The 24077-nt window shown below is 40.7% G+C and overlaps 1 pseudogene; it reads right to left on the bottom strand.

The window, feature by feature from the left end:
- Positions 1–23634, bottom strand: part of LOC148041122 (uncharacterized) — a 125045-nt pseudogene extending 101411 nt beyond the window's left edge.
- Between the last annotated feature and the right edge of the window lie 443 nt (positions 23635–24077).

Here is a 24077-nt window from a genome sequence, read left to right as displayed (position 1 = left end):
TGCCTTTTTACCATTCACCTCAAGATCATGCTGGAAAACAAAGTCTGGGATTGTAAGCTACTCCCTGGACACATACTTGAACAACTAAAGGAGTCTTTCCACATAAACAACCTTTCTCTAAACCTGTGGCTCTACAAACAGCTGTAATCCCAGAACTGTGACCTTCAAACCTGCTGTAGGATGGAGAACCTAAATTGCATGCAAATTCTTTCTATGTTTATGGCCCAATAGTTGTTGAAGTCACTTCATTCAGCCTAGATCAGGCTGCATTTGCAATGGTGCCCGCAGAGTGGAAATATACAACTGTGTAAGGCCTTTGCATATGGCTCATACTCCTTTACAACATAGAGCACAAACTATTCCAAGCCAAGACACCGCAATAAAAAATGTGCTCCTCCTCACAAGCTCTTGAGGTTCAGTAATCTTCAGATCAATACGGAGAGATATTCATACCACTACAGTTCTCTCTCTCATGAACTCAACGAACCTTGCCACTGGAAGTTATACACTCTGAGTGGAACCTCCATCAATTGAATCAGAACCTTTGATTTATCCTCCTGCAACGCCTCTTTCCTGATACAAAAGCAAGTCCCGGTACCGCACGAAATTCAATTACCTATCTGACAGTTGATCTTCTTCTTGTCAACACTAGTCCTCATCTTCTGCAAAACTACTTCACCCCTCTTCGACTGTAGGTTGGCATTTCACTCGGTACGTTCGTCGATGCTTCAGTAGTCCTCCTCCAACTTCAACTCTGTCAGCTCTTCTTTGTCTCAACCTCTCTTCGCAGTAGCATCCTCGTCCTCCCACCTCCTCTTCAACAGCACCATCCGCGTCATCCAATCTCCTCTCCCATAGCAGCATCCGCGTAGCTCTTTCTTCTTTGTCGCCTCTGATATCCCCCCGTTGCAATCATTGCCTTCGGTAGTCTTCTTTGCTACACATCTTCGTCTTCATCTGCATCTTTGTCAACTTCTGGAATGTTGTTTCGTTGTTATCTTCTGTCATATTTGCCATCGCTCCAAGCACTGTCCGAGAAGATGATCAATCACCGAAACGTCCTCCAGCGCCGAAACGTCCTTCCATATGAAAAAGAAGTCGTATTTTTGCTCTGCGGAGCTTCTCGGCTACCCCTCTCCCCCCTTTGTCGCTGATCTCCAGCACGTTGTCCAAGACCTGCTGAAGCTACAATCTTCATTCACCCTTTGATGCCGCTTTTTTTTCCCCCCCAAAAAAGCCTCTTTTTGAAAATAGCCATCCGTGGCTTTGTTTTTTTTCCTTTCCCTAGGCCAGACAGCTCTATATATAACTGCACAACGGAATGTTAGAATTTCCAATAACTCCAAACCACAAAATGAATTCAAATAATCACAGTTACTGCCAGAGTAGCCAATCTTGAAACAAGAGATTATCTGGCACACATGCAGTTTTTCTGCACAGCCTCCTGGACTTGCATCAGAAATGCATTCCCATGTCCCTTTTAAATAGCAATAAGCTTCCAGAAATTCAGACTTTGCCTCAACTCTTGCTTCATATGAAGAAGAGTCTCTCCAAACAGGCTCATTGTTTCATATATGCTTGATTAACTCTCTGTTAAAACAGTGGGCCTAGTTCTCTCAACACGAAATGCAAAATATAAAGTCCCAGATACACCACACCAAAGCTCCATGAGATAGTTATTTTGTGTCAAGTCAGTAGCACAGCAAGGACTCTATAAATTGAGTAAGATGCCTCAAGCACAGGAGACAGACCAGTGATAGAGGTAGACCCATTTGTGGGTAAAAAGTAGTCTGCCATTTTGACTCCCTCACCTTTCTCAGTCATCAAAGCATCAAACATTATATAGGCATTATGTTCAACAATCCTAGCAGATAAAAGAGCACCAAGTTCTCCTTTAGCTCTATATATGTCACTTCCTAACACCATGATTTTTAAATCAAAACCTATCTCGTCCACCTTCAAGTGGGGTTCATCACAAGGCCCCTGATCTCTTGCCATTCTTCACAAACATATGCACCATTATGCTTCCCACAAATATATTCACTTCCAAACCTCTCTCCAATATGCTGGCACATAGAATAAGAATGCAAACATAACAACTAAGTATGTACAAAGTAACAAATGTCACACATGCAACTTTTTTTTGTGGATTTCACACCTCGGATGCGCACAAGTACAACATCCACCGCCTCTAATCTTGCACATCCTCCGGATGGGCCAACTACCCATGATCATTATCATCAAGATCCACGAACAGATCAATCTCTTCATTGTGTATTTCTTTTATTTCAAGAAGATTATCTGTCATATCGTCAGTCTCTTCTACTGGAGTTTCTTCTCGTTGCTCTTCTCTTGCAAATTCTTCAAATGCATAATCCTCATCATCTCTTTTCTTGAAAATCTTGATTCTTTTTCTTGCAAGAGGCACTCTAAGCACTGTCCCATCCAATTCTGTTAGCTCGTATGTTGCATTACCAAAGACATGTCTGACTATGTACGGCCCAAACCATCTTTTCACCATCTTCCAAAGAATCTCCAAAAACTTTCTCAATTTCTGCATGGCTCTAGTGTGGCTCTCATCCCAAAAAACTTTCTTCCCTTTTCGAAAAAGCTGATATAAACAATCTACTATGTGTGCAAAATGGGGTATCCAAATCATATAAAACACACATACTCCAATGAATCTCCGTACCTCTAAAGTGGTAGAGAAATATTCTGTAATCTTGCCTATAGCATCCACCTTCTTATCCACAGTCTTGTATTTCGTGTCAACCCTGGCTTCATTATGATCCTCTGCATTACTCAAATCTTGTTGTAAATTAGCAATTCTGCAGGGCTGAATATCCTCAGCCCTCTGCTCTAAGGACTGCATAGGAACAGCCCTAAACTCTGGATGCTCAAATATTTCAGCAGAAAACTCTGTTGGCTGAAAGTTTTCAGCCCTCTGTGTCTCTGTAAGCTGATCATAATCAGCTGCAAACTCTGTTTGCTGAATTTATTTAGTACTCAACACTTTTTGCTGAGTCACCTCAGCCTCTGACTCTATCAATGACACAAAATCTGCAATTTCATGAAACATGTCTAGGGATTGCACTAATACATTACTGTGACAACTCTGCATATCAATTTTCAATATATTTTCCATCTCTGTCATCGTATCTACACAAACCATACTATCATACATCCCATCTATATGCTCATCATCCTCTAAAATACCTACATTTTTCAAATTTGTCTCCTTTCTGCATATGTACTTCCTGGCAACTCTAAGCAACTTAGAAGTCTTCTGATAACTCATCGAACTGTTTGCTGAAATTTCAACAAAATTGGAGGAGAAAACACTACTGCCAAGAGGCGAGAACTCCAATCTCCTCTGCTCTGTACCACCATCATCTCGTGAAACAGCGGTACCTAATGAAAACCCAAATCCCTCACAGTGGGCAAAGGTGCATCTCTAAGAGTATCCCTGTTTCTAACATGGTTCACACACACAGTCATAAACGGAACTGCTCTCATACTATCTTTACTACGAATTCGTGCATAAGCAAACCCATCATCCATTACTTTTGTTTCCATGCACATCTCTGTGATGAATGGCTGTCCAAGAATTATGGGATAAGAGCATGAATCCTACACAAAGAAATGAAAATCCTCCTCTACATCTCCAATAGAAACCTTGACACTAAGACAGGCAGCATACAAATCACCTGCAGTGTTGTTGGCGGCTCTCATACGCCACCCATGCTCTACATCCATAGGCCATCTGTTACTTTCATAAACTCCACGAACTATGAGATTAATCTTTGAACCATAATCCTGTCAAGATTGTGGAAGAGAAGGAAGGAGTCTCACTTGTAGCTTTATTGCTTGCACAATGGGGGAATACACACAATGGGGGAATACACAACGGTCACCCTGGCGTATCACGAGTGGAGCTCGATATCTCAACACTCCCCTTCGAGCTCAATCCCAATTCCTACACACCAAGCAGGTCTCTGAACTTGCGCAGCTTCTCTGCGCCCAATGCCTTCGTGAATATGTCAGCTACTTGATCCTCTGTGCTAACATAAACTAGATCAATAAGACCTAGTAAAACCCTCTCTCGCACATAGTGATAATGCACCTCAATGTGCTTTGTTCTAGCATGATAGACTGGGTTATTTGCCAAGTGTATACTACTCATGTTGTCACAATAAATGACATCTGGCCCATCTGTAGAATGATGCATATCATAAAGTAGCTTATGCAACCAAGCTACCTCACATGCAGCCATTGCTGCACCCCTGTACTCAGCCTCTGTGCTCGACAAGGCAACTGTAGGCTGTTTCTTGCTGCTCCAAGTGACTGCAACACTCCCAAAAGAGAACACATATCCACTGGTAGATCGTCTATCAGAAATACTACCAGCCCAATCAGCATCAATGTATCCATGCAACTGTATCTGAACCCCAGTCTCATAAAATAGTCTATACTGCAATGTGGACTTCACAAACCTGAGTATGTGTCTAGTTGCATCCAAATGTGGTTTCCTTGGAGCCTGCATAAACTGACTTACCAATCCAACAGCATAGCTCAAATCTGGCCTGGTAATAGTCATATAAATCAAACTTTCTACTATGCGTCTGTACATAGTAGGGTCTTCTAGAAGCTTACCTGCATCTGTGCTCAGCTTCACATTCTGCTCCAAAGGAACTGAAATAGGCTTACAGCCTGTCATCCCATATTTGGACAGCATGTCCAATCCATACTGCCTCTGCAAGAGTTGTATCCCACTTGGTGATCTAATCACCTCAATGCCCAAGAAATAATGCAGCTCTCCCAAATCCTTCATCTCAAACTTCTGCTTCAATAGCATTTTCACATGAAAGATATCTTCATCATTGTCACCTGTCATAATCAAATCATCAACATAAATGACAAGTAGCATAATACATTTCTCTGTTTTTCTCACATAAAGTGAGAAATCTGCCTTGGAAATCTGAAAGCCAATAGTGACAAGATATTGTCCTATCTTGTCAGACCATGCTCTAGGTGCTTGCTTCAAGCCATACAAGGCTTTCTTCAACCTGCAAACAAACTCAGGATGAACAACATGCACATAACCTGGTGGCTGCTCCATATAGACCTCTTCTTGCAAATCACCATGCAAGAAGGCATTCTTTACATCCATCTGATGTAAAGACCATCCCTTTGATGCAGCCATAGTAATGACTGCTCTCACGGTTGCCATCCTTGCAACCGGAATGAATGTTTCTTCATAGTCAATGCCATATGTTTTTGCATACCCCTTGACTACTAATCTTGCCTTGTATCTGTTCACAGAACCATCTGCATTGTGCTTCACCTTATAAACCCACTTACAGCCAATTGCATTTTTACCTTTAGGCAAAGGTACCAATTCCCATGTAGCATTTGCTTCCAAGGCATCCATTTCTTCATCCATGGCTTTCTCCCATTTTTCTTTTCCCATGGCTTGCTCAAAAGAAGTGGGTTCTGGTTCCTGTATCACTTTGACCATATATGCATAGTGAATGGCTGTAAATCCATCATATTTCAGCCTATCCACAGGATACCTAGCTCTCGTAGACCTGCGCAAAGTAGGTTCACTCCCAAGTGCTCTCAAATCATCCCTGGTCTTCTTTACTCCAGGTGTAACAATAGAAGGAATACCCAACTCATCATTAATGCTTTGTTCTGAGCCACTGGATTCACCATCCACATAAGAGTAACCTGCATTCACATCAAACATGGACTGTTCAACCTTCTCTTTTCCTTTTCGTGATACCTGCATACCACTATCTGCATTACTTTGAGAAGATTCTCCTGATCTCAATCTGCCTGTCCATGGCGAAGAATGTGAACCACTGCTAGAGGACACTCCAGGTCCACTAATATTTTGTGACTGTTGCTGTGAATTCTGTGCAGCATTACCATTTTGTGCATCTATATCATCAATCACATTTACTGGTTTATACCAGCTACTCATCTCATCAAAAACAACATCTCTGCTCACTGTAAACTTACGAGTAGAAGGGTTATAGCATCTATACCCTTTTTGCTGCAAAGAGTAACCAATAAAGATGCATTTCTCAGCTTTTGGATCCAACTTGGATCTCAACTCATATGGCACATGTACATAGGCAATGCAACCAAAAAATGAGAAATATCTGGTTTCCTACCAGTATACCTCTCCTTTGGAGTCATTCCATGTATTGTTGTAGTGGGAGTCCTATTCATTATGTAGACTGTTGTAGCAACTGCTTCAGCCCAATAAAAATCTGGCAAGTCTTTTTCATTGAGCATGGCACGAGATACCTCTCCAATATGCCTATTTTTCCTTTCTGCAATTCCATTTTGTTGTGGGGTATGACTGCATGAATATTGCTGCTTTATGCCATGCTCCTGCAGGAACCTTGCAAACTCATTTGAGAGGTACTCTCCCCCTCCATCTGACCTTAGGCATTTTATTTGCAGGCATGTTTCTTTTTCAACCATAGCTTTAAGGGTTTTGAAATGCCCAAAAACTTCACTTTTTTTTTTATAAAATACACCTAAACTTTTCTGCTATAGTCATCAATAAAAGTGACAAAATAATGATAACCTCCAAGAGATGCAGCTTTAGTAGTCCATACATCAAAGTGGATTAATTCCAATGGCTTCTCACTTTCTTGAACATATCTAGAAAATGGTTTCCTTGCCTGTTTTCCAAACTGATAAGCTTCACATACCTTATGCATTTCTGCAACCTTGAATTTGGGCAATCCTGCAACAATATTTTGGGCCTGCATTGATTTCAGTCGCTGTACATTAACATGACCAATGCATTTATGCCAGATATCAATATCTGCAATTACACCGGTCCCATGTGCAAACATTGCTGCACTCAATTCAGGCATGTCTGCATCCAACGTAAACATTTTGCCTTCTTCTTTCCTTTTGCTATCAAGCGACCTTTATTTTTCATATCCTCAATAAAGCATCCATGAGGATTAAATCTGACCTGCAAGCCCTGCTCAACCACCAACAGAAACCAGATTCTTGGTGATATTCGGGACATGAAATACATCGGACATGTATTTCTTTTTCCCATCCTGCATAGACAAAGGAATTTTTCCAATCTGCACAATAGAATGTGCAGTATCATCGCCAGTTTCCACAAATCCTGGTTTTTCCATTTTCCTTGTATCCTCCATCCATTCTGCATGACCTGTCGTATGGTTTGATGCACCTGAGTCAACATACCACACATCGTTGCTTTCTTCTGCACTTGTCACAGAATTATTCATGTGCTGCACCATGAACAAATGCTCATTTCTGTCATCACCGTGTCTACTAGAAGATGCATAATTCCCTTGTTGCAATTTTCCATTCATGATGTCATTTTGCTTTTTATAGCAGTCTTTAGCCATATTACCCATTTTACCACAGTAGTAGCATTCAACATTGCTGTTTGCATTTTGGCCTCTTTGCCATCCACCACGACCTCTTTGGCTCCCCCCATTATGGCCAAAAACGCTTCAAAAAATGCACTTTTGTTAATCACGGGATTAAGGAAAGGACCAAAGAGAGTTCGCCACGTGTGCAAGAATATGGTATTCTTGTCTCCTCTTTTTTAGAGATAGTGGAGTCCATTTCTTGATTCTCTCTTCTTTTTTAGCCAAAACCCCTAAAGTCTGACATGTTTTGGAGTCCCAAAGACGTTATTTACTTACAAATCTGACAAAATACATGACAGAGATGTGATGAAATTAATAATGAGTTTTTTGAAAGTCGGGAGATCTTTCAATATTGTTTTTGGCGCCCAATACATACTCATTTGGGTTCTTGGTGCTACTTTTTAGTTTATTCACCCCTCTTTGAGCTTCTTTCTCTGCACTTTCATTCTTTTCATGGCTTCATCTAGGCACCCTTCTCGTTTAATACACTCTTGCACAGTCTATAGCCAGGGATTAGATGGAAATTTTGAGCCCAAAACCTTTGCTGTAAACGATTGGGTTACCATGCTGCCATCTTGCAAGGGCTCTCATAAGGTGAAAAGAAGAAAACGAGAAGATATAAAACATCACTAGAAGGGGCGTATCATTGCCTTCAAAATTATGCCCGAAGGCTGGTTTGTCAAGGTGCAACATGTTTACATGGCCAAGGATATGCACTTGCCTCCAAACGAACGTGTTCCCCAACAAACACATTGTAAGTTATAAGTTGAATAACGTATATAATTCTTTTCCATTTATTCAAGTTCTAACAAACGGTTCCTCATTGTAGATATCTTTCCGTCAACAAGTATTGAATGGCAACCTGTGGAAAGCCTAAGTGGGACTTTCCATGCCATTCATAAGGTATTGGCAGACATTATTTATGCCAATTAAACTGTGTCTTTTTATAGTGAATGCAAGGTTTTTATATATTATGCACAGTATGTGGTTCCCTCTAAAGCGGATAGGTATGGGCATATCGAAGATTTGCCATTGCCAAGTCTTTCATCTCTAAACTGGGAGATTCCTGACAAGGTAACAGTGCAGAGTTTCAAATTCAAAATATCTCAAGATATTAAAAAGTCCATGACAGCTGGAAGGATCTCAAGAAGAATACGTTTATCATGGTTTGTACCCCTCCATATCTTCGTGGCTTGCTTCAAAACAGCAAATTTACAAAGAACGAAGGTATCCTAGCTAAGTAGAAACTTTTCGGAAGAGGATTTGGATACCACTATAGGGACACATTGGAAATCTAGAGAGTGCGATCATAAAGGTGATATCTTGAGGTGCAGTGCATGCCCTCAATCCTTGGCTTTGGCTTACAGTATCCCTTGCCAAACTCTTGCTTTGGGCTTTGATTACAGGAGATACAAACTAAGATTGGGTATTTGGGTTCCCTTGGATTCCGATACAGATTACACGCCATATAAACTTGTGGTGCACGTTTTTCCGCATGAAGAAGTAAAAAAGGTGAATGTTACTTCCAATTGGAGTTTGAAAGATGTGAGGGATACCTTGGAATTGCTAGACAATACATCCCCTAGATATAAGTTCAAAGTGAATGGTGTAACAATTGGTAAAAGAGCCGAGCACTCTTTCTTTTGTACGAGTTGTTTGTCTCCCACAATTGTGAGTTTTGAGCCTTGAGAATGAAAACTTGGCAGGAATTTATCTTAATAGACTGTCCTTAAGATATTTTTTAATGGGAACTTCATAAGCTATCATGAAGCAAGTTACCTTTCGAATGTGTATAAATAAAATGTACATTACATTTGATTTACAAGTGAAAATTTTCATTACACAATGAGGTACAAAAATTGCATAAAAATGTACAAAGCCAAAATAATAAGGCTCATGTATGCTTATGTTTGCTATTTTCATTCTTTATCGATTTCTTTAAAGATATTTTTTCTCACAGAGCCTTTCTTTGATTGTTGAAAAAATTTCACCTTTACAGGTAGTCTCTTTTCTTGGGGCTTAAGAGGGGATGGATCAAATTTAAGAGGAGAGAGCATTGGCATTCCTTTTTTCTTAGACTCTGTAGCAATGGTCCCATTGCATTTGCCCTTGCCCTTGCCTTTAGCATTGCCATTGTCCTTACCCTTTCCCTTAACCTTTCCCTTGCTTGTGCCCTTGGCCATTAAAGTTTTGGGAGGAAGAGGGGAGTCAGGATCATACGATGTGATTGCCTTGTCCAGAATCAGCTCGATGCATCTCTCCCTTATCCACCAAACATATGATTCAAGATAGTCTCTACACTGTAAGAATAAATGTTATAAGTTAGTGAAAAGAAATCATGATAAGAGTTACACAAACATCAAATGAAATTAACTTACATTCACTCCTTCTATTTGTAACAACTTTGAATCCACTGTTCTGCAAATGTTTGAGATAACTCTCCATCCACAAGAATGCGCATCGCTTTGCAATGGAACTTCTTGTAGAAGAAAAGTATAAGGCCTTTGAGGATCAGCAAGATCCTCGTATGTTGTATCCAAAAATATAAAAACGAGTCTATCAGCACTGCAAAATGAAGCTTTGTAAGTTCAAAATATTCTTTATAAATAAAATCAAAGTAAGTAATTTTCTTTCAACATACATTCGTGCTTGACCGTGAACACCACTGAGAGAACATAAAGATAATTTCCCTTGAAAGACAATTAATGTAGATGAGACTCCAATGCCCTCTGAAAATTCATAAAAGAGGTGAGTAGAAGGGTGAAAGCAAATGAATATAAAATTTTCTCTACAGAAAAAGAAAAATACATTTCTACATAAGGGAAAAAGATGTGGTAATTTGTCACACTATCGAAGCTACAAAAAAATGGAGAAATATTAGAACCAGATTTTGCAAAAAGTTCCACAGAGAGAAGTGGATCAACAATGTATATGGTTCTTCGGATATCGAGAGTGAGAGAGGAGACCAATGCCCTGCAGACAATAGCAAAAGCTATTCAATACAAATTTCATCCAAAATATAATTGAACCTATAAGACTTAACTTACACAAAAAAAACATATAAACCTTACCTTATGCAACAAAAAACCACGGAGTCAGATAGTTGGACATCCCTTTTTTCCAACATGGGCTTGTCCTCGGGAGATATACTAAGATATTCCTCCTCAGGTTCCGCAGAAACATTCACAAGAATCTGTCAATACACTTTGCCCATCCTCTCGCTGTTGATGGGAGCAAGTAATGCGGCTTTCCTCTTGTAAACATCGTCTTCAATTTCAAATACCTCCTGATTTTTTTCACTCAAGAAACCCTTCTGCTGGGTGGCACCCCTTGTAGGGTAAAGGTGAGTAACATTCTCAACATTTAGCTTTTTCTCTTTCTTGGACAATTTTAGGGGAACGTTAAGGATTTCAAAGGCTTTTTGATCATTGGAAGGCAAGGGCCTCAGCACTTTGTCAAATCTATACATGACTCTGTTGATGATGCTGAAATCTTTATTCATAAGGGTGATCCTATGAGCATGGGCGGCAGCAATGTAAGCGCCGTTCATGAAATCAATAACAAAATCTTTTGCGGCCTCTTGCAGGGCAAGAATGGCTGAGAGTTGCCACTTCTTATTTAGACCAAAGACAGTTACCACTTGAGACAATCTATCAGAGATCTCTTTAACGACCTTTATAAAAGCAGCTTTTGGAATGACATGCTGTGTAGCTCTCTGGGCTTTCCTGATCTCACTGAAACATCTCTGCATATAGAAGAACCTGGACTTCCTCTTTCTCTTTTGTGGCTTGGGGTGTTCAGTGGCTTCAGCAGATGTGGGCTCAGGTACCATTGTAGGGAATGAATCTTTCACAGGGCAAGCCTCACCCTTCGCTTCCTCAACTTCAGGAGAAGAAACATTTATAGAAGATGTAAGGCCAACACCTGGTGTAGGGGGGATTTCTGTTATAAAATGCTCTGGATCCTGTCATGGACCAGCTTCAGTAAACTTCGAAGAGGGCTCCTCCTCAGATTCATCAAATTTTAACTTTCTTCTACCCCCACTGTCCTTCCCATCCAGATACACTCTTCTTGCAGTTTGCTTTGTCCTTACCATCCAGAAAAGCAAAAATAACAACCAGAAGGATAATAACTGAAATAGTAAAAATCTGTAAATCAAATAAGCTAATTGGCGCGAAAAGGGACGAAATGAGCAATTTCGATACGGCGCGATATGAACAAAATAAGCAGAATGGAACAGCGCCCTCGCTCCATATTGGAGACCAGAATGCCGATACGGCGCGATATGGAGGAAACCAAGACTGCGTATGGACGCCCTCGCTCCGTATTGGCAATGACACAAGGATGAGACCTAAATGCTGATACGGCGCGATAGGGAGCAAACGAAGATAGCGTATGGATGCCCTCGCTTCGTATTGGCACTGACAAAAGCGGAATGTTATACATGTTCCATATTGGTGAGACCAAAGTGCTGATACGGCGCGATATGGAGGAAACGAGAACAGCGTTCGGACGCCCTCGCTCCGTATCGGCACACCTCTTTTTACTAGCGAATAAAGGACTCAGCCGAAACACAACCGATACAACGCGAGAGATAAGAAACGGAGAAGACGCAAGTCTTGTATCGCACCGTATCGGCAAGCAAGGCGGGAAGAGCTCGAGAAATGAAAAGTGTATACGTCGAAAAAATTACCACTTATATACCCAAGTCAATCATGACACGTGTCGGACACGTGTCCGACGTTGATTGTGCCACGTATCTGCATTTATGATTCGTATGCTACGTGTCAAGTAACGACCGGTCCACTTGTTTGCCACGTGGTTATCGACCACGTGTTGACCAACGGCTACTGCCACGTGTATGAGACCAACGGATACTGCCAGGTGGCATAATTCATCGCCTACATAAGGGTGTGTTCCTTATCTGTATGGCTTTTTTCGATTTTTCGGGACCTCTGTTTGTATTGCTGATACGGCGCGAGAGCGACTGTTTGCCTTCTTCGCTTTCCTCTCTTCGCTTCGTTTTGGAGGTTCTGCAAAGTCTTCTTTCAACACTCCTCTCAAGCTCATTCTGCCCAAGCTCGTGTGACCACCGTCGTTGTGGCTCTAGCACTTCTTACTGGAATCACCGATACAGCGCGAGGGGGCCTATCTGTCTAAATCGTTTCTCTCTTATCGCGTCGTATCGGCAGAAGTTGTAAACATGTCTGAACCCATAGAATTCCTAGGATCCAAGGTTTCTCCAAGAACTGGTAAAATAAGAAGGCTTTCAAAAGGCTCAAGGGCATCAACATCTGATGAGCCTGTGCATTCTTTTTCCTCTCCATCCTCTGCCACCAGTGTAAGAAAGCCAAGTACATCTCCAGGGAAGCGAACATCAGTAGTGAGAGGTCAAGGAGTATCAAAGCTCACGGATATCACTCCATCAGAGAGGCTACTTGATTTTATGCTTCAGAATGGAATGGATCTCTCATTCTATGGAGTTGTGAAAAATGTATTTAATCCTGATTGGAAACTTGACAAAGTTCTGAAATCTTGTGAAAAATATATTGTGAAGGACTTTTTGGAGTTTGAAAATCTTGCAGGTCCTTCTGTTAAAGTTGGCACAATTGAATATGTCCATGTTCCCATTGGGTCAACAGGAAATGAAAAGTCAGTATTTACTAGAAAGTGCAGGGCCCACTCTCTGGAGAGGTTTTATTCAAGAGACATATTTTGCTGCACTCATTCCAAAAACTGCAAGATGATGAGAAAATCTGCTGCTTTTATTGTTTTCACCCTTGTCAAATACCCTGTGAAAGCTGAGGAGCAACAGTTGGAAGGAGCAAAGTCTGCTAGCTTTTGCATGTTAGATTATCTGGTAGATGAAAAGGAAACAAAGGAGGTTGTCGATACAGATTTTGAGGCTTCTATTGCTGAGAATTTGGATGTTGCTCACTTCAAAGCTGAGACTATCATTGAGGAGAGCCAAGGAGATACAAACCCTCAACCTGATGAGAGTTCTCACCATATTGTTACTTCCCTACCATGTATACCTTTCAAGGACAAGGAGTACATTTTACTGTCAGATATTCAAAAACTTTTTAATCTCAGGGAAGATTATTGTCTTGTAATTATTGCAGAGGCTTCTGATGTTGCAAATGGGATAATTGACACAGAAAATGAATCAAAGGAAGAGATTCTGAAACTTGATAAAGAAACTCTAGATGATAAGTTTATTGATGCTGGTGAGGCCCTCTCTCTTTGTTTTGAAAAGGCCAAAGAAGCTGAGAAAGAGTTGAGTATTACTGATGAGGACTTCAATCCCATTCAAAGCGAACTCGGGATTTCCAATTTTGGAAGAGAGGAGTCCGAATATGTTAAAGAATTGACTAACACCAATGAGACAACATCATCAATTAATTTATGGAATCCATTTAAATTGGAGTACAATGAAAATCAAGTGGTAAGATAATTTTGAATTTACTTTTACACATTGGTAGGTTTATATTTCATGCTTATTCAGTGTGAGTTTTATTTGCAGTTGGAGATTGTTGATACAGATAACTTCTTGGGGTGTGGCAAAGGATCGAGAGCTGCTAGTAACACCACCAAAGACATTGCACTCGGCCACTACTTGGCTAGGATTGACCCTGATTCCTTTTTTGTACTTCATAGTAGTTTCTCAGAGGATGCAGCATGGTCCATACTTTGTATTAAAGCTCTTACAAGGCTTCTAGGTTTCTCAGGATTACAATATAATGCCCACAAAGTAATGTTTTTGGAAAAGACTGCAGCAATTAGGATTTTTGGCTACGGTCCAGGTTACTCTGCTTCTAGAGCAAGATACTTTTTGGCATTTTCATCCTACGCCTTAGTTGCAGACCGAACTGATGTAAAATCTATAGCTGACTACAAGAGAAAAAAATTTCTACGTTATAGAGGAAAGATTCCTGAGGAGGAAGAGAATGTGAGAGTTTTGGAAAACTAGCTTTGTATATATTCTTTCTTATATATAAAAGTGCGATTGCTCATGTGTCATTGCCGTCTTTTATTTGCATTCTTTGAAGTTGTCGTCGAAAAAACCAGTTGAATAGCTCCTCCAAAGCATTGCTTTTTGTAACTCCTTCCCCATGCCTTGTGATTCGAAAACAACTTGTGCGTGCTTGATAGTGGGATTTTTCCATGCCTTGGTTGCTATAAGTTGCTAAGGGGCCATGCTCCTCCACAAAGAAAGGTCCATGAATATGAAGAATATGCTGCAATACAAAGTAACACAAATTTTATACCAATTGAAAAACCTATCAAAATAAGACCATATTAAATAATTATTACTTTACCAGATAAAAAGTGATATCTTTTTCTCCCCATGTCTCTTTTATCGCCTGAACAAGCTTTGTGATTATCTTTTGAACTCTTCCGCATATGTATATGTTGTCTTATGTTGCCTGAGGAGTTTCAGAAAAACATCAAGGTGTATCCAAACCTCCATTCTAAGAAACGCAAGCCTCGGCGTGCTTGCAACATTTGTTGTGATCTCACATAGCTCTCTCCAACACTCCCAAGCCGCATTCACCTGCCTTCCTGAATGGTTTCCTAAGAATCGTTTAGCTTTTGAGCCTCCCATAGAGACATCGGCCAAGATATCTCTTGTTTTTCCTGAAATTATTGGATCCTTTCTCAAGTGAACTTGGCCCCCATGAAATCCCATTTTCGATAGCAATGCCTCGCATTTATCAATACACTCATCTGATAAAGATAATGGCTTAATGGAATATGCGTAGTCAAGATGCAACCTGAGAAGCTTATCAATTATTCTAATCTCTGCATGCAAAGTACAAATATGAACATTCTTAAGAGAGACGGAAAGAATGGGATCCCAGATGTCTTCTATGTTTTTAAATTTACTCAAATCTATAGAGTCTCTATTTGGGGCTTTTTTTACTGGTCGCAAACTACTCCAATCTTTGGATCCAATACTTTCCATGCAATAAATGCAAGGATATTTTACATTTGCACCATTACATATTCCAAGCATACATTTGATAGTTTTCAAATCAACACTCATATGCCATTCCACATTAAATTTACCAACCCCATCAACTACCAACATTTCGCCTTCACTTTGAGACTTAATGATATTTGGAATACCTGTATAGTTGAACAACCATTTCAACATTTGATGATTTTTAATTGGTACCTGGGCTGCACTAATCCACCAAATCTCCATCTCGGATTAAATCTTATGCAATGGAGCTTTGCCCTCGCCATTGCCATGGTCCAATGCCATGTTCATGAGGCAAATGCTAATTCTTTCCATCTTCTCTCCCTTTTGAATATGTGCTTCATCCAACTTCAAGGCAAACTTTAGAACACCATAACTTTCTTCTACTGTGATTTTATACATGTGAACCATTGCAATTTGTACCTTTTTTAGATCAACCCATATATTGTTAAACTCATTGTAATCAAAATTTGCCTGTTTTTTTTGTTTTTCATAGAACATAGACCTTTCGATGTGAATGTAATCTCCAAAAACATGTGGAATTTTGCGATTCATGGAAATTCTTGCAGTCGAAACTGCAAGGGCTCGGGGCAATCCAAATATAGTTACCCTATTGCGTTTAAGATTTTTAAACCATAATCCAGAGATAGCACGATAACCTTTTCGACTTATACCCATAGAATTACATGTCTCTACGATTTCATTTGCTTTCACTGTGCCTTTTAAATCCTTCACTAACTCTCTCAGAGTTGGGACCTCTCAAATCCACATTTTCTGGTGACTTAAGAATCCTCAAAATGTCTTTCTTATTCATGATTTCCTTCAAAAGTTTGATTCTTTCCTCATTCTCTCGGATATTTATGCCTAGTATGTTAGAGACATATTTCTTTGTAAGATTTAGTCTCCTTTTCTTTGCTCTCTCACACAAGCTGGTTATATTTTTTAATGGTCTCTTCCTCTCTCTAAATCCTACTGGAGTTTCTCTCAAGCGTGTTAGCTTATCCTGCAATGAATTGTTAACATTTTTCAAAATATCAATCTGACTTGTCAACTCTAAAATATTTGTTTGTGTAGTTTCTAGTGCTTTTTTCATTTCGTGCACTTGAGCTATATATGTGTAAGATGCAGAGTATAACCTCATACAGTAGCCAAGCATTCCATTGTAACCTTCTCCAGCATATCTTATATAGTCATGGACATTCAAAAAAGGAGGTGGTTTACCTGTAGAAGGATCCCTGGGATAGATACTTCCATCCACCCACAAATCTATATGCTTCATTCCTTGTGTTCGCAACCTGTTGGCTTCAATCTCATCTATCAATACTCGATTATGTATACTTCTCCAAGATGTGTAAGTCGGATCTAGCTGAATAGATAGCTTGTATTTACGTGTGCTTGCGCCTGTGTTATTTGAAGTAATATTGCTAGACATTCTAGCAAATGAACCGAGTAAGAATCTCACAGTGATAGGAAGCAAGTGCAACAAAAGGAATGGTAAAAGAGAATAGTGTATAGAAAGAAAACGCAGGAGCAAACAAATGCGAAGTTCGTACGAAAATCTCGAAAATACAAAATCTCTCGAGTTCCAAGACAATAAACGGCCGAAAAGGTGACCCCTAACCTAGATTAAAAGATGAGGGCAATTAATGGCCGACCTCTTCAATGAACCAAATATTCTCTCATTAATCACATCTGGACAACCAAATTTAGAGGTTTTATTCTTCCTAAACCTCAACTAATTAACAACTTAATCACTTTCTTACAAGGGCCATTTTTGAAGCGTTTTTTGCCCTAATGTGCCTCTAGAGTTACCACGTCCTCCTCCATAGGACTGATTTTCTTGAGTTTGCTGCATATTCTGATTTCTACCACGGCCTCCATATCGGCCTCCTCTACCTCTACCTCTATCTCTTCCAGCATTTGAGTAGAAGACAGCTACTTTTGAAGTTCCTCCTGAAGAAGATGCACCATCATTTCTCTGCTCCTCAGAAATTAGAAGAGCAATCAACTCCTCAAAATCAGAAAATATTTCACGAACGGAAATGGATGTTCGAAACTGTGTATAGTCCTTTCCTAGACCATTCAAGGTCACTGAGACTAAATCATCATCTTCCACTGGTGACCCAATAAAAACAAGTGCATCTGCAATCTTCTTCACCTTCATGTGGTAGTCATTGATGCTCATACTTTCTCTTTACACATTGTGCAACTCTTGCTTGAGCTACATTTTCCTGGCTTGCGTATTTGTGCTTTACATTTTTTACAAAGTATCCCATGCCTCCTTTGGCGTACTTGCATCTTGAATATGCACAATCAGAGTCTGAAATGCTGATAGACAGCCAGTACATAACTTTCTTGGCTCTCTCATGCCATGCTTTAAATGCCTGCATTTGCTGTTGATTGGGAACATCAAGAAGAACTGGTTCTTCTTCATTTCCTACAACAAATTTCCAATATCCTTTTCCCATAAAAAAAATCGTCATTCTAAACTTCCATGCTTGGAAATTGTTCTTGTCAAGCTTTTCAGTGACAATCTATGAGAGAGAATCAGACGCCATTACAGAACACTGCAAAAAATTCTGTCACTGCAAAAAACACAGCTTCGCCCTCACAAGGGAAAATCTGCAAAACTGGCGAAAGTGATATTTGACCACACAGTCACTTCCTAGTGACGATTTTGCATAAACAGGAACCAAGGATGATTCTGTAACTCCCAATGTCTCTGCACACAAGCATACGATGCAATTTCTGTGGTAACTGTTCACCGACCTGTAGAACAGTGGTCGCACAGCATAAAACATGGCTTTTTCCTGAGTGCGTGCAAAAAACTTCCGCCTCCAAAACAGGCCCCGAAATGGCCTCAAATCAAAAAAACAAGGTCGCCAAGGACTAAAGCCCTTACCCGTAGCATATACTACCCTCTTGTTTCACCGCGAAAGGCGTCTCAACCTGAGACAACGCACTCCTGCACTTTCCGGCTGTACTACCTGCAAAGATCTGCTCCCAAAATAGAAAATGAAAGCAACACTACTTCTCTTACCAGAATACTGCGAGCTTGGCTTGCTTTCTTGAGCTCCTTACCACGAACAGGGCTCTGATACCATGTCAAGATTTTAGGAGAGAAGGAAGGAGTCTCACTTGTAGCTTTCTTGCTTGCACAATGGGGGAATACACACAGAGGTGGAGGCTCAAAACAATTTTCTTCTTCTTAGTTGTATAAGCCAAAAGAACTCAAGTACAAAGAAATAGAAGAACCCTGTATATGGGTCTCAAACCAAACTTAACTAAGGTGGCATATTAACTGAGCCATGAACTAAAGTAGATAAGGATAGCTATCATGTAGCTATTATTCATGGGCGGTGTACCAACCGCGTCTGCAACTGACAAGTCGGTGGCATAAATACACAACGGTCACCCTGGCGTATCACGAGTGGAGCTCGATATCTCAACAGATCCACCAAAGCAACATAAAGCACCTATTTCTCTCCAATTTTTACCATCATTTCTCTAGTTGCCCTAGCCAATGACTCCGCGAAAAGTGACTCTGCAGTATCAAGACAAACTTATTAGTTTCAGCATAATGCATAGACTGAACCCTCTTCTCTATCTGTGGAAAAACAGAAGCATTCTCAACCATAACCTCATCCTCATCCTCATCCAACTTCCCAATCAAAACTCCATGTGTATCAGTAGTAGGCAATGCATGTCTTTTCCTCTTCACGACCTCTTGGAACTGATCTTGAAACTCTCTTTTCGAGATACCTAAAATCTCAGAAATAGTAAAAGTCACCTCACTACCAAGTATTTTGTCATTAAAGATTTTCTTCATGTTCGTAGATATCTCAATATCAGACATCAATCTGAAACCTGGCTGCTTTCTCTCTCTAGGCTCTTGTCTCTTTTCTTTCTTTTGAGCATCTTCCATCTATCATTCTGGCCCTGGTCTCAAAGACGGTCTTGCAGTAGGTGGAGTAACAAACTCACCCCCTCTAGTCTTTTTAGCTGCATTTGGATTTTTTTCATCCCTCTTACGCTTCTCCTCAACAAGTACATCTGCTCCGTGAGACTTAGCCAAGTAAGCATAAATAGTGTACCTGTCAGGCAAATCCCAACCTGTCTCAGATCTAATGCTAGAACTTGCACTAGTCAAAATAATCCGCTGAATTTTTCCCTTGTTTGCCGTCTCCATAGCATAAGTTCATAATGCTGACTGATTCTCTGATCTAGCTGCCACATAAAAAGTACGCGCAACCATGTCATCCACTAATTTCTTCATTCCGCCTTTCCCAAAATTAGTAGCAAGCGGAGCTCTTGTTTCAGTCAACCAGATCTTATCATCTTGTCCCTAAAATACCAAATTCTTCCTCCTTGTATCCTGAAAAGATTCACAATCCCTACAATGCTGATGGTCCGTACTATCACACCAAATACATCTTCAATCTCTACTAGATGCACTAGGAGCACTCCTAGGTGCAGTAGTCGGCACAGTCGAAGCAAACTGCTCTTTCAATTTTTCCACCAATTCTGCTTTAACTGACTCCAGTGTCAAATCCGTTATGCCTTTGATTATATCATCAAGAGAGGAAGACACCAACGGAGTGGATGATTTTGGAGCAGAAGGAGCCAGCATCGATCTTGGAACTAGAGGAATGGAAAGAGTAGAAACAATAGGCACTGGCATAGGCCAAGAAACTGACTGAGAAAGAGAAGAAATAATAGGGATAGATACAGGCATAGGAGCAGAAGACGGGGTCGGTGTCATAGATCCATTCTGTAGACGGGTCTTCCATATTCTCCTCTTGGTCAAAGTCGAGACTGCATCCTGGACATCTTGCCAATCCGTTTTAAGACCCATAGGCTTCGTGTGATCCTCAAGGAGCTCTCCTAATTCTTCCTGAAGAGCAGGATCTGCAGCTTGCAAGAAAAGTTCAACTTTCTCAACATCCAATGCTCTTTGTTCAATGGCATCAAGCTGACTATACCTCTCTTCAAATTCTCATATCAACTTTGAAGCAGCTAGACCTTTGTTTGGCATGTAGACCCACTCTCAAAATGACCACCCTGTAGCCATCCCAAAGTCCTCAAAGAAATACTCTTCTTTCAGGGCCTTCTTAAAATCTTGCCAATGGGAATTTTGAATAAAAAGATCTGTCACTTTTGCCCTCAAGGCGAGTGTGACAAGACGAAGGAAATACTTATAAGTCCAGCTGATACTCCAAAAAATCCTATCTTGATCTCATATGTCTTCAAGTAAGCTGAAACATTACGGCCATCAAATAGCTTCTTCTCATTCTCAACTGCTTCAATCGCCTTAGTCGCACTGATTGCATTCTCCTGCTCCGAATATAGTTGCCTTTGTTGAGACAACTGTTGTTGATGCAATTGCTGCTGCTGCTGCGTATACAATTGTGTCTACTGATTTTGAAGCTGCATATACATAGACATATTCTGCAAAATTTGCTTTAAATCATCCGTTGAAGTACTTGAAGCAGCAGTCAATGATGGAGCTGAAGTTGAGAACAAAGAAGAAATCATAGAAGAGGCTGAAACTAATGCTGAAGTATCTCCCATCCTGAAATTTATGCGACGCTTTCACGTCGGGTTCACCAAAGATGTCGAAGGATTTCGAAAGTAAAGTCGTGACCACAGAGGACTTTGAATAACTTCAGGATAGAAGATCAATCAAGCAAATGAGCAAGATGAGAAAATGATGCCAAGTAACAATATCTTTCCAAGAGTTAACAACCTCTTTCCACTGGTGAATATTGTCAAGTGTTGCTTGAAGCCGATGCATGTAATCAGACAAAGACGAAAGCTCTTATGAGGTTCTCTTTTTTGCATTTGAAAATCAGTTCCTTCCTCTTATTTGGCAACAACAACATTTTGAATTTTCTGAAAAAGCAACTCAAGCTCTTCCACTCCAAAAGAGCTTAAAACAGAGCTCATGCAACATCAGCATGCAAACCAGCTTTTGCTCCTCCCAATAGTTCCACTAGCTCTATGTAGGACACATTTATGTGCAAGTCCATTTGATCTTGAATGCCCAGGTCACAACACAAGTTTTTGTTTTATCTTCTGAACACGATCGTCATCTCCCTTGTTGCTGGGTACAGAAAGGCAAGGACAAAAATTAATGGAATGCTAGTGTGAGTTTGCAAAAGGCCTGTTAGTGATGTATCTCGTTTTGGGGTCCATAACAATGCCTTTTTACCATTCACCTCAAGATCATGCTGGACAACAAAGTCTAGGATTGTAAGCTGCTCCTTGGACACATACTTGAACAACTAAAGGAGTCTTTCCACATAAACCACCTTTCTCTAAACCTGTGGCTCTACGAACAGCTGTAATCCCAGAACTGTGGCCTTCAAACCCACTGTAGGATGGAGAACATAAATTGCATGCAAATTCTTTCTATGTTTATGGCCCAATAGTTGTTGAAGTCACTTCATTCAGCCTAGATCAGGCTGCATTTGCAATGTTGCCGCAGAGTGGAAATATACAACTGTGTAAGGCCTTTGCATCAACGGCTCAAACTCCTTTACAACATAGAGCACAAACTATTCCAAGTGAAGACACCGCAATAAAAAATGTGCTCCTCCTCACAAGCTCTTGAGGTTCAGTAATCTTCAGATCAATACGGAGAGATGTTCAGACCAGTACAGTTCTCTCTCTCATGAACTCAACAAACGTTGCCACTGGAAGTTATACATTCTGAGTGGAACCTCCATCGATTGAATCAGAACCTTTGATTTATCCTCCTGCCACGCCTCTTTCCTGATACAAAAGCAAGTCCCGGTACCACACGAAATTCAATTACCTGTCTGACGGTTGATCTTCTTCTTGTCAACACTAGTCCTCATCTTCTGCAAAACTACTTCACCCCTCTTCGACTGCAGGTTGGCATTTCGTTTGGTACGTTCGTCGATGCTTCAATAGTCCTCCTCCAACTTCAACTCTGTCAGCTCTTCTTCGTCTCAACCTCTCTTCGCAGTAGCATCCTCGTCCTCCCACCTCCTTTTCCACAGCACCGTCCGCGTCATCCAATCTCCTCTCCCATAGCAGCATCCGCGTAGCTCTTTCTTCTTTGTCGCCTCTGATATCCCCCCGTTGCAATCATTGCCTTCGGTAGTCTTCTTTGCTGCACGTCTTCATCTTCATCTACATCTTTGTCAACTTCTGGAATGCCGTTTCGTTGTTATCTTCTGCCGTATTTGCCATCGCTCCAGGCACTGTCCGAGAAGATGATCAATCACCGAAACGTCCTCCAGCGCCGAAACGTCCTTCCATATGAAAAAGAAGTCGTATTTCTGCTCTGCAGAGCTTCTCGGCTACCTCTCTGCCCCCTTCGTCGCTGATCTCCAGCACGTTGTCCAAGACCTGCTGAAGCTACGATCTTCATCCGCCCTTTGATGCCGCTTTTTCCCCCCGCCCCCCCACCAAAAAGCCTCCTTTTGAAAATAGCCATCCGTGGCTTTGTTTTGTTTCCTTTCCCTAGGCCAGACAGTTCTATATATAACTGCACAACAGAACGTCAGAATTTCCAAATTCCAATAACTCCAAACCACAAAATGAATTCAAATAATCACAGTTACTGCCAGAGTAGCCAATTTTGAAACAAGAGATTATCTGGCACACATGCAGTTTTTCTGCACAGCCTCCTGGACTTGCATCAGAAATGCATTCCCATGTCCCTTTTAAATAGCAATAAGCTTCCAGAAATTCAGACTTTGCCTCAACTCTTGCTTCATGTGAAGAAGAGTCTCTCCAAACAGGCTCATTGTTTCATATATGCTTGATTAACTCTCTGTTAAAACAGTGGACCTAGTTCTCTCAACACGAACTGCAAAATATAAAGTCCCAGATACACCACACCAAAGCTCCATGAGATAGTTATTCAGTGTCAAGTCAGCAGCACAGCAAGGACTCTATAAATTGAGTAAGATGCCTCAAGCACACAGGAGACAGACCAGTGATAGAGGTAGACCCATTTGTGGGTAAAAAGTAGTCTGCCATTTTGACTCCCTCACCTTTCTCAGTCATCAAAGCATCAAACATTATATAGGCATTATGTTCAACAATCCTAGCAGATAAAAGAGCACCAAGTTCTCCTTTAGCTCTATATGTGCCACTTCCTAACACCATGATTTTGAAATCAAAACCTGTCTCGTCCACCTTCAAGTGGGGCTCATCACAAGGCCCCTGATCTCTTGCCATTCTTCACAAACATATCCACCATTATGCTTCCCACAAATATATTCACTTCCAAACCTCTCTCCACTATGCTAGCACGCAGAATAAGAATGCAAACACAACAACTAAGTATGTTTAAAGTAGCAAATGTCACACACACAACTTTTTTTGGTGGATTTCACACCTCGGATGCGCAGCAGTACGACACCGTACACCTACAGGATCTTTTCAACCATTTGGCCAACTAATAATTACAAATTATTCATGATGGATGGAACATACAAAAGATCATTAGCATCAATGGGAGAAATAAGAAGAGAAAGAACAAAGGAGGTGGGAAGAGGAAGAAGCAAGCAGACTGACAGAAGGGCATTTTAGATGTGGTAAATGTTGTGAGTACCCATGCAGATGATATGTTAGAGGATCCAAATGCGGATGGGATGGACCATGTATATACATATTTTTTG

This window comes from Lygodium microphyllum, chromosome 1, assembly GCF_053477565.2.
Source record: "Lygodium microphyllum isolate KBCC chromosome 1, Lygodium_microphyllum_v1.1.10, whole genome shotgun sequence".
Classification (NCBI taxonomy): domain Eukaryota; kingdom Viridiplantae; phylum Streptophyta; class Polypodiopsida; order Schizaeales; family Lygodiaceae; genus Lygodium; species Lygodium microphyllum.
This window is presented reverse-complemented; position numbering and strand designations above follow the sequence as displayed.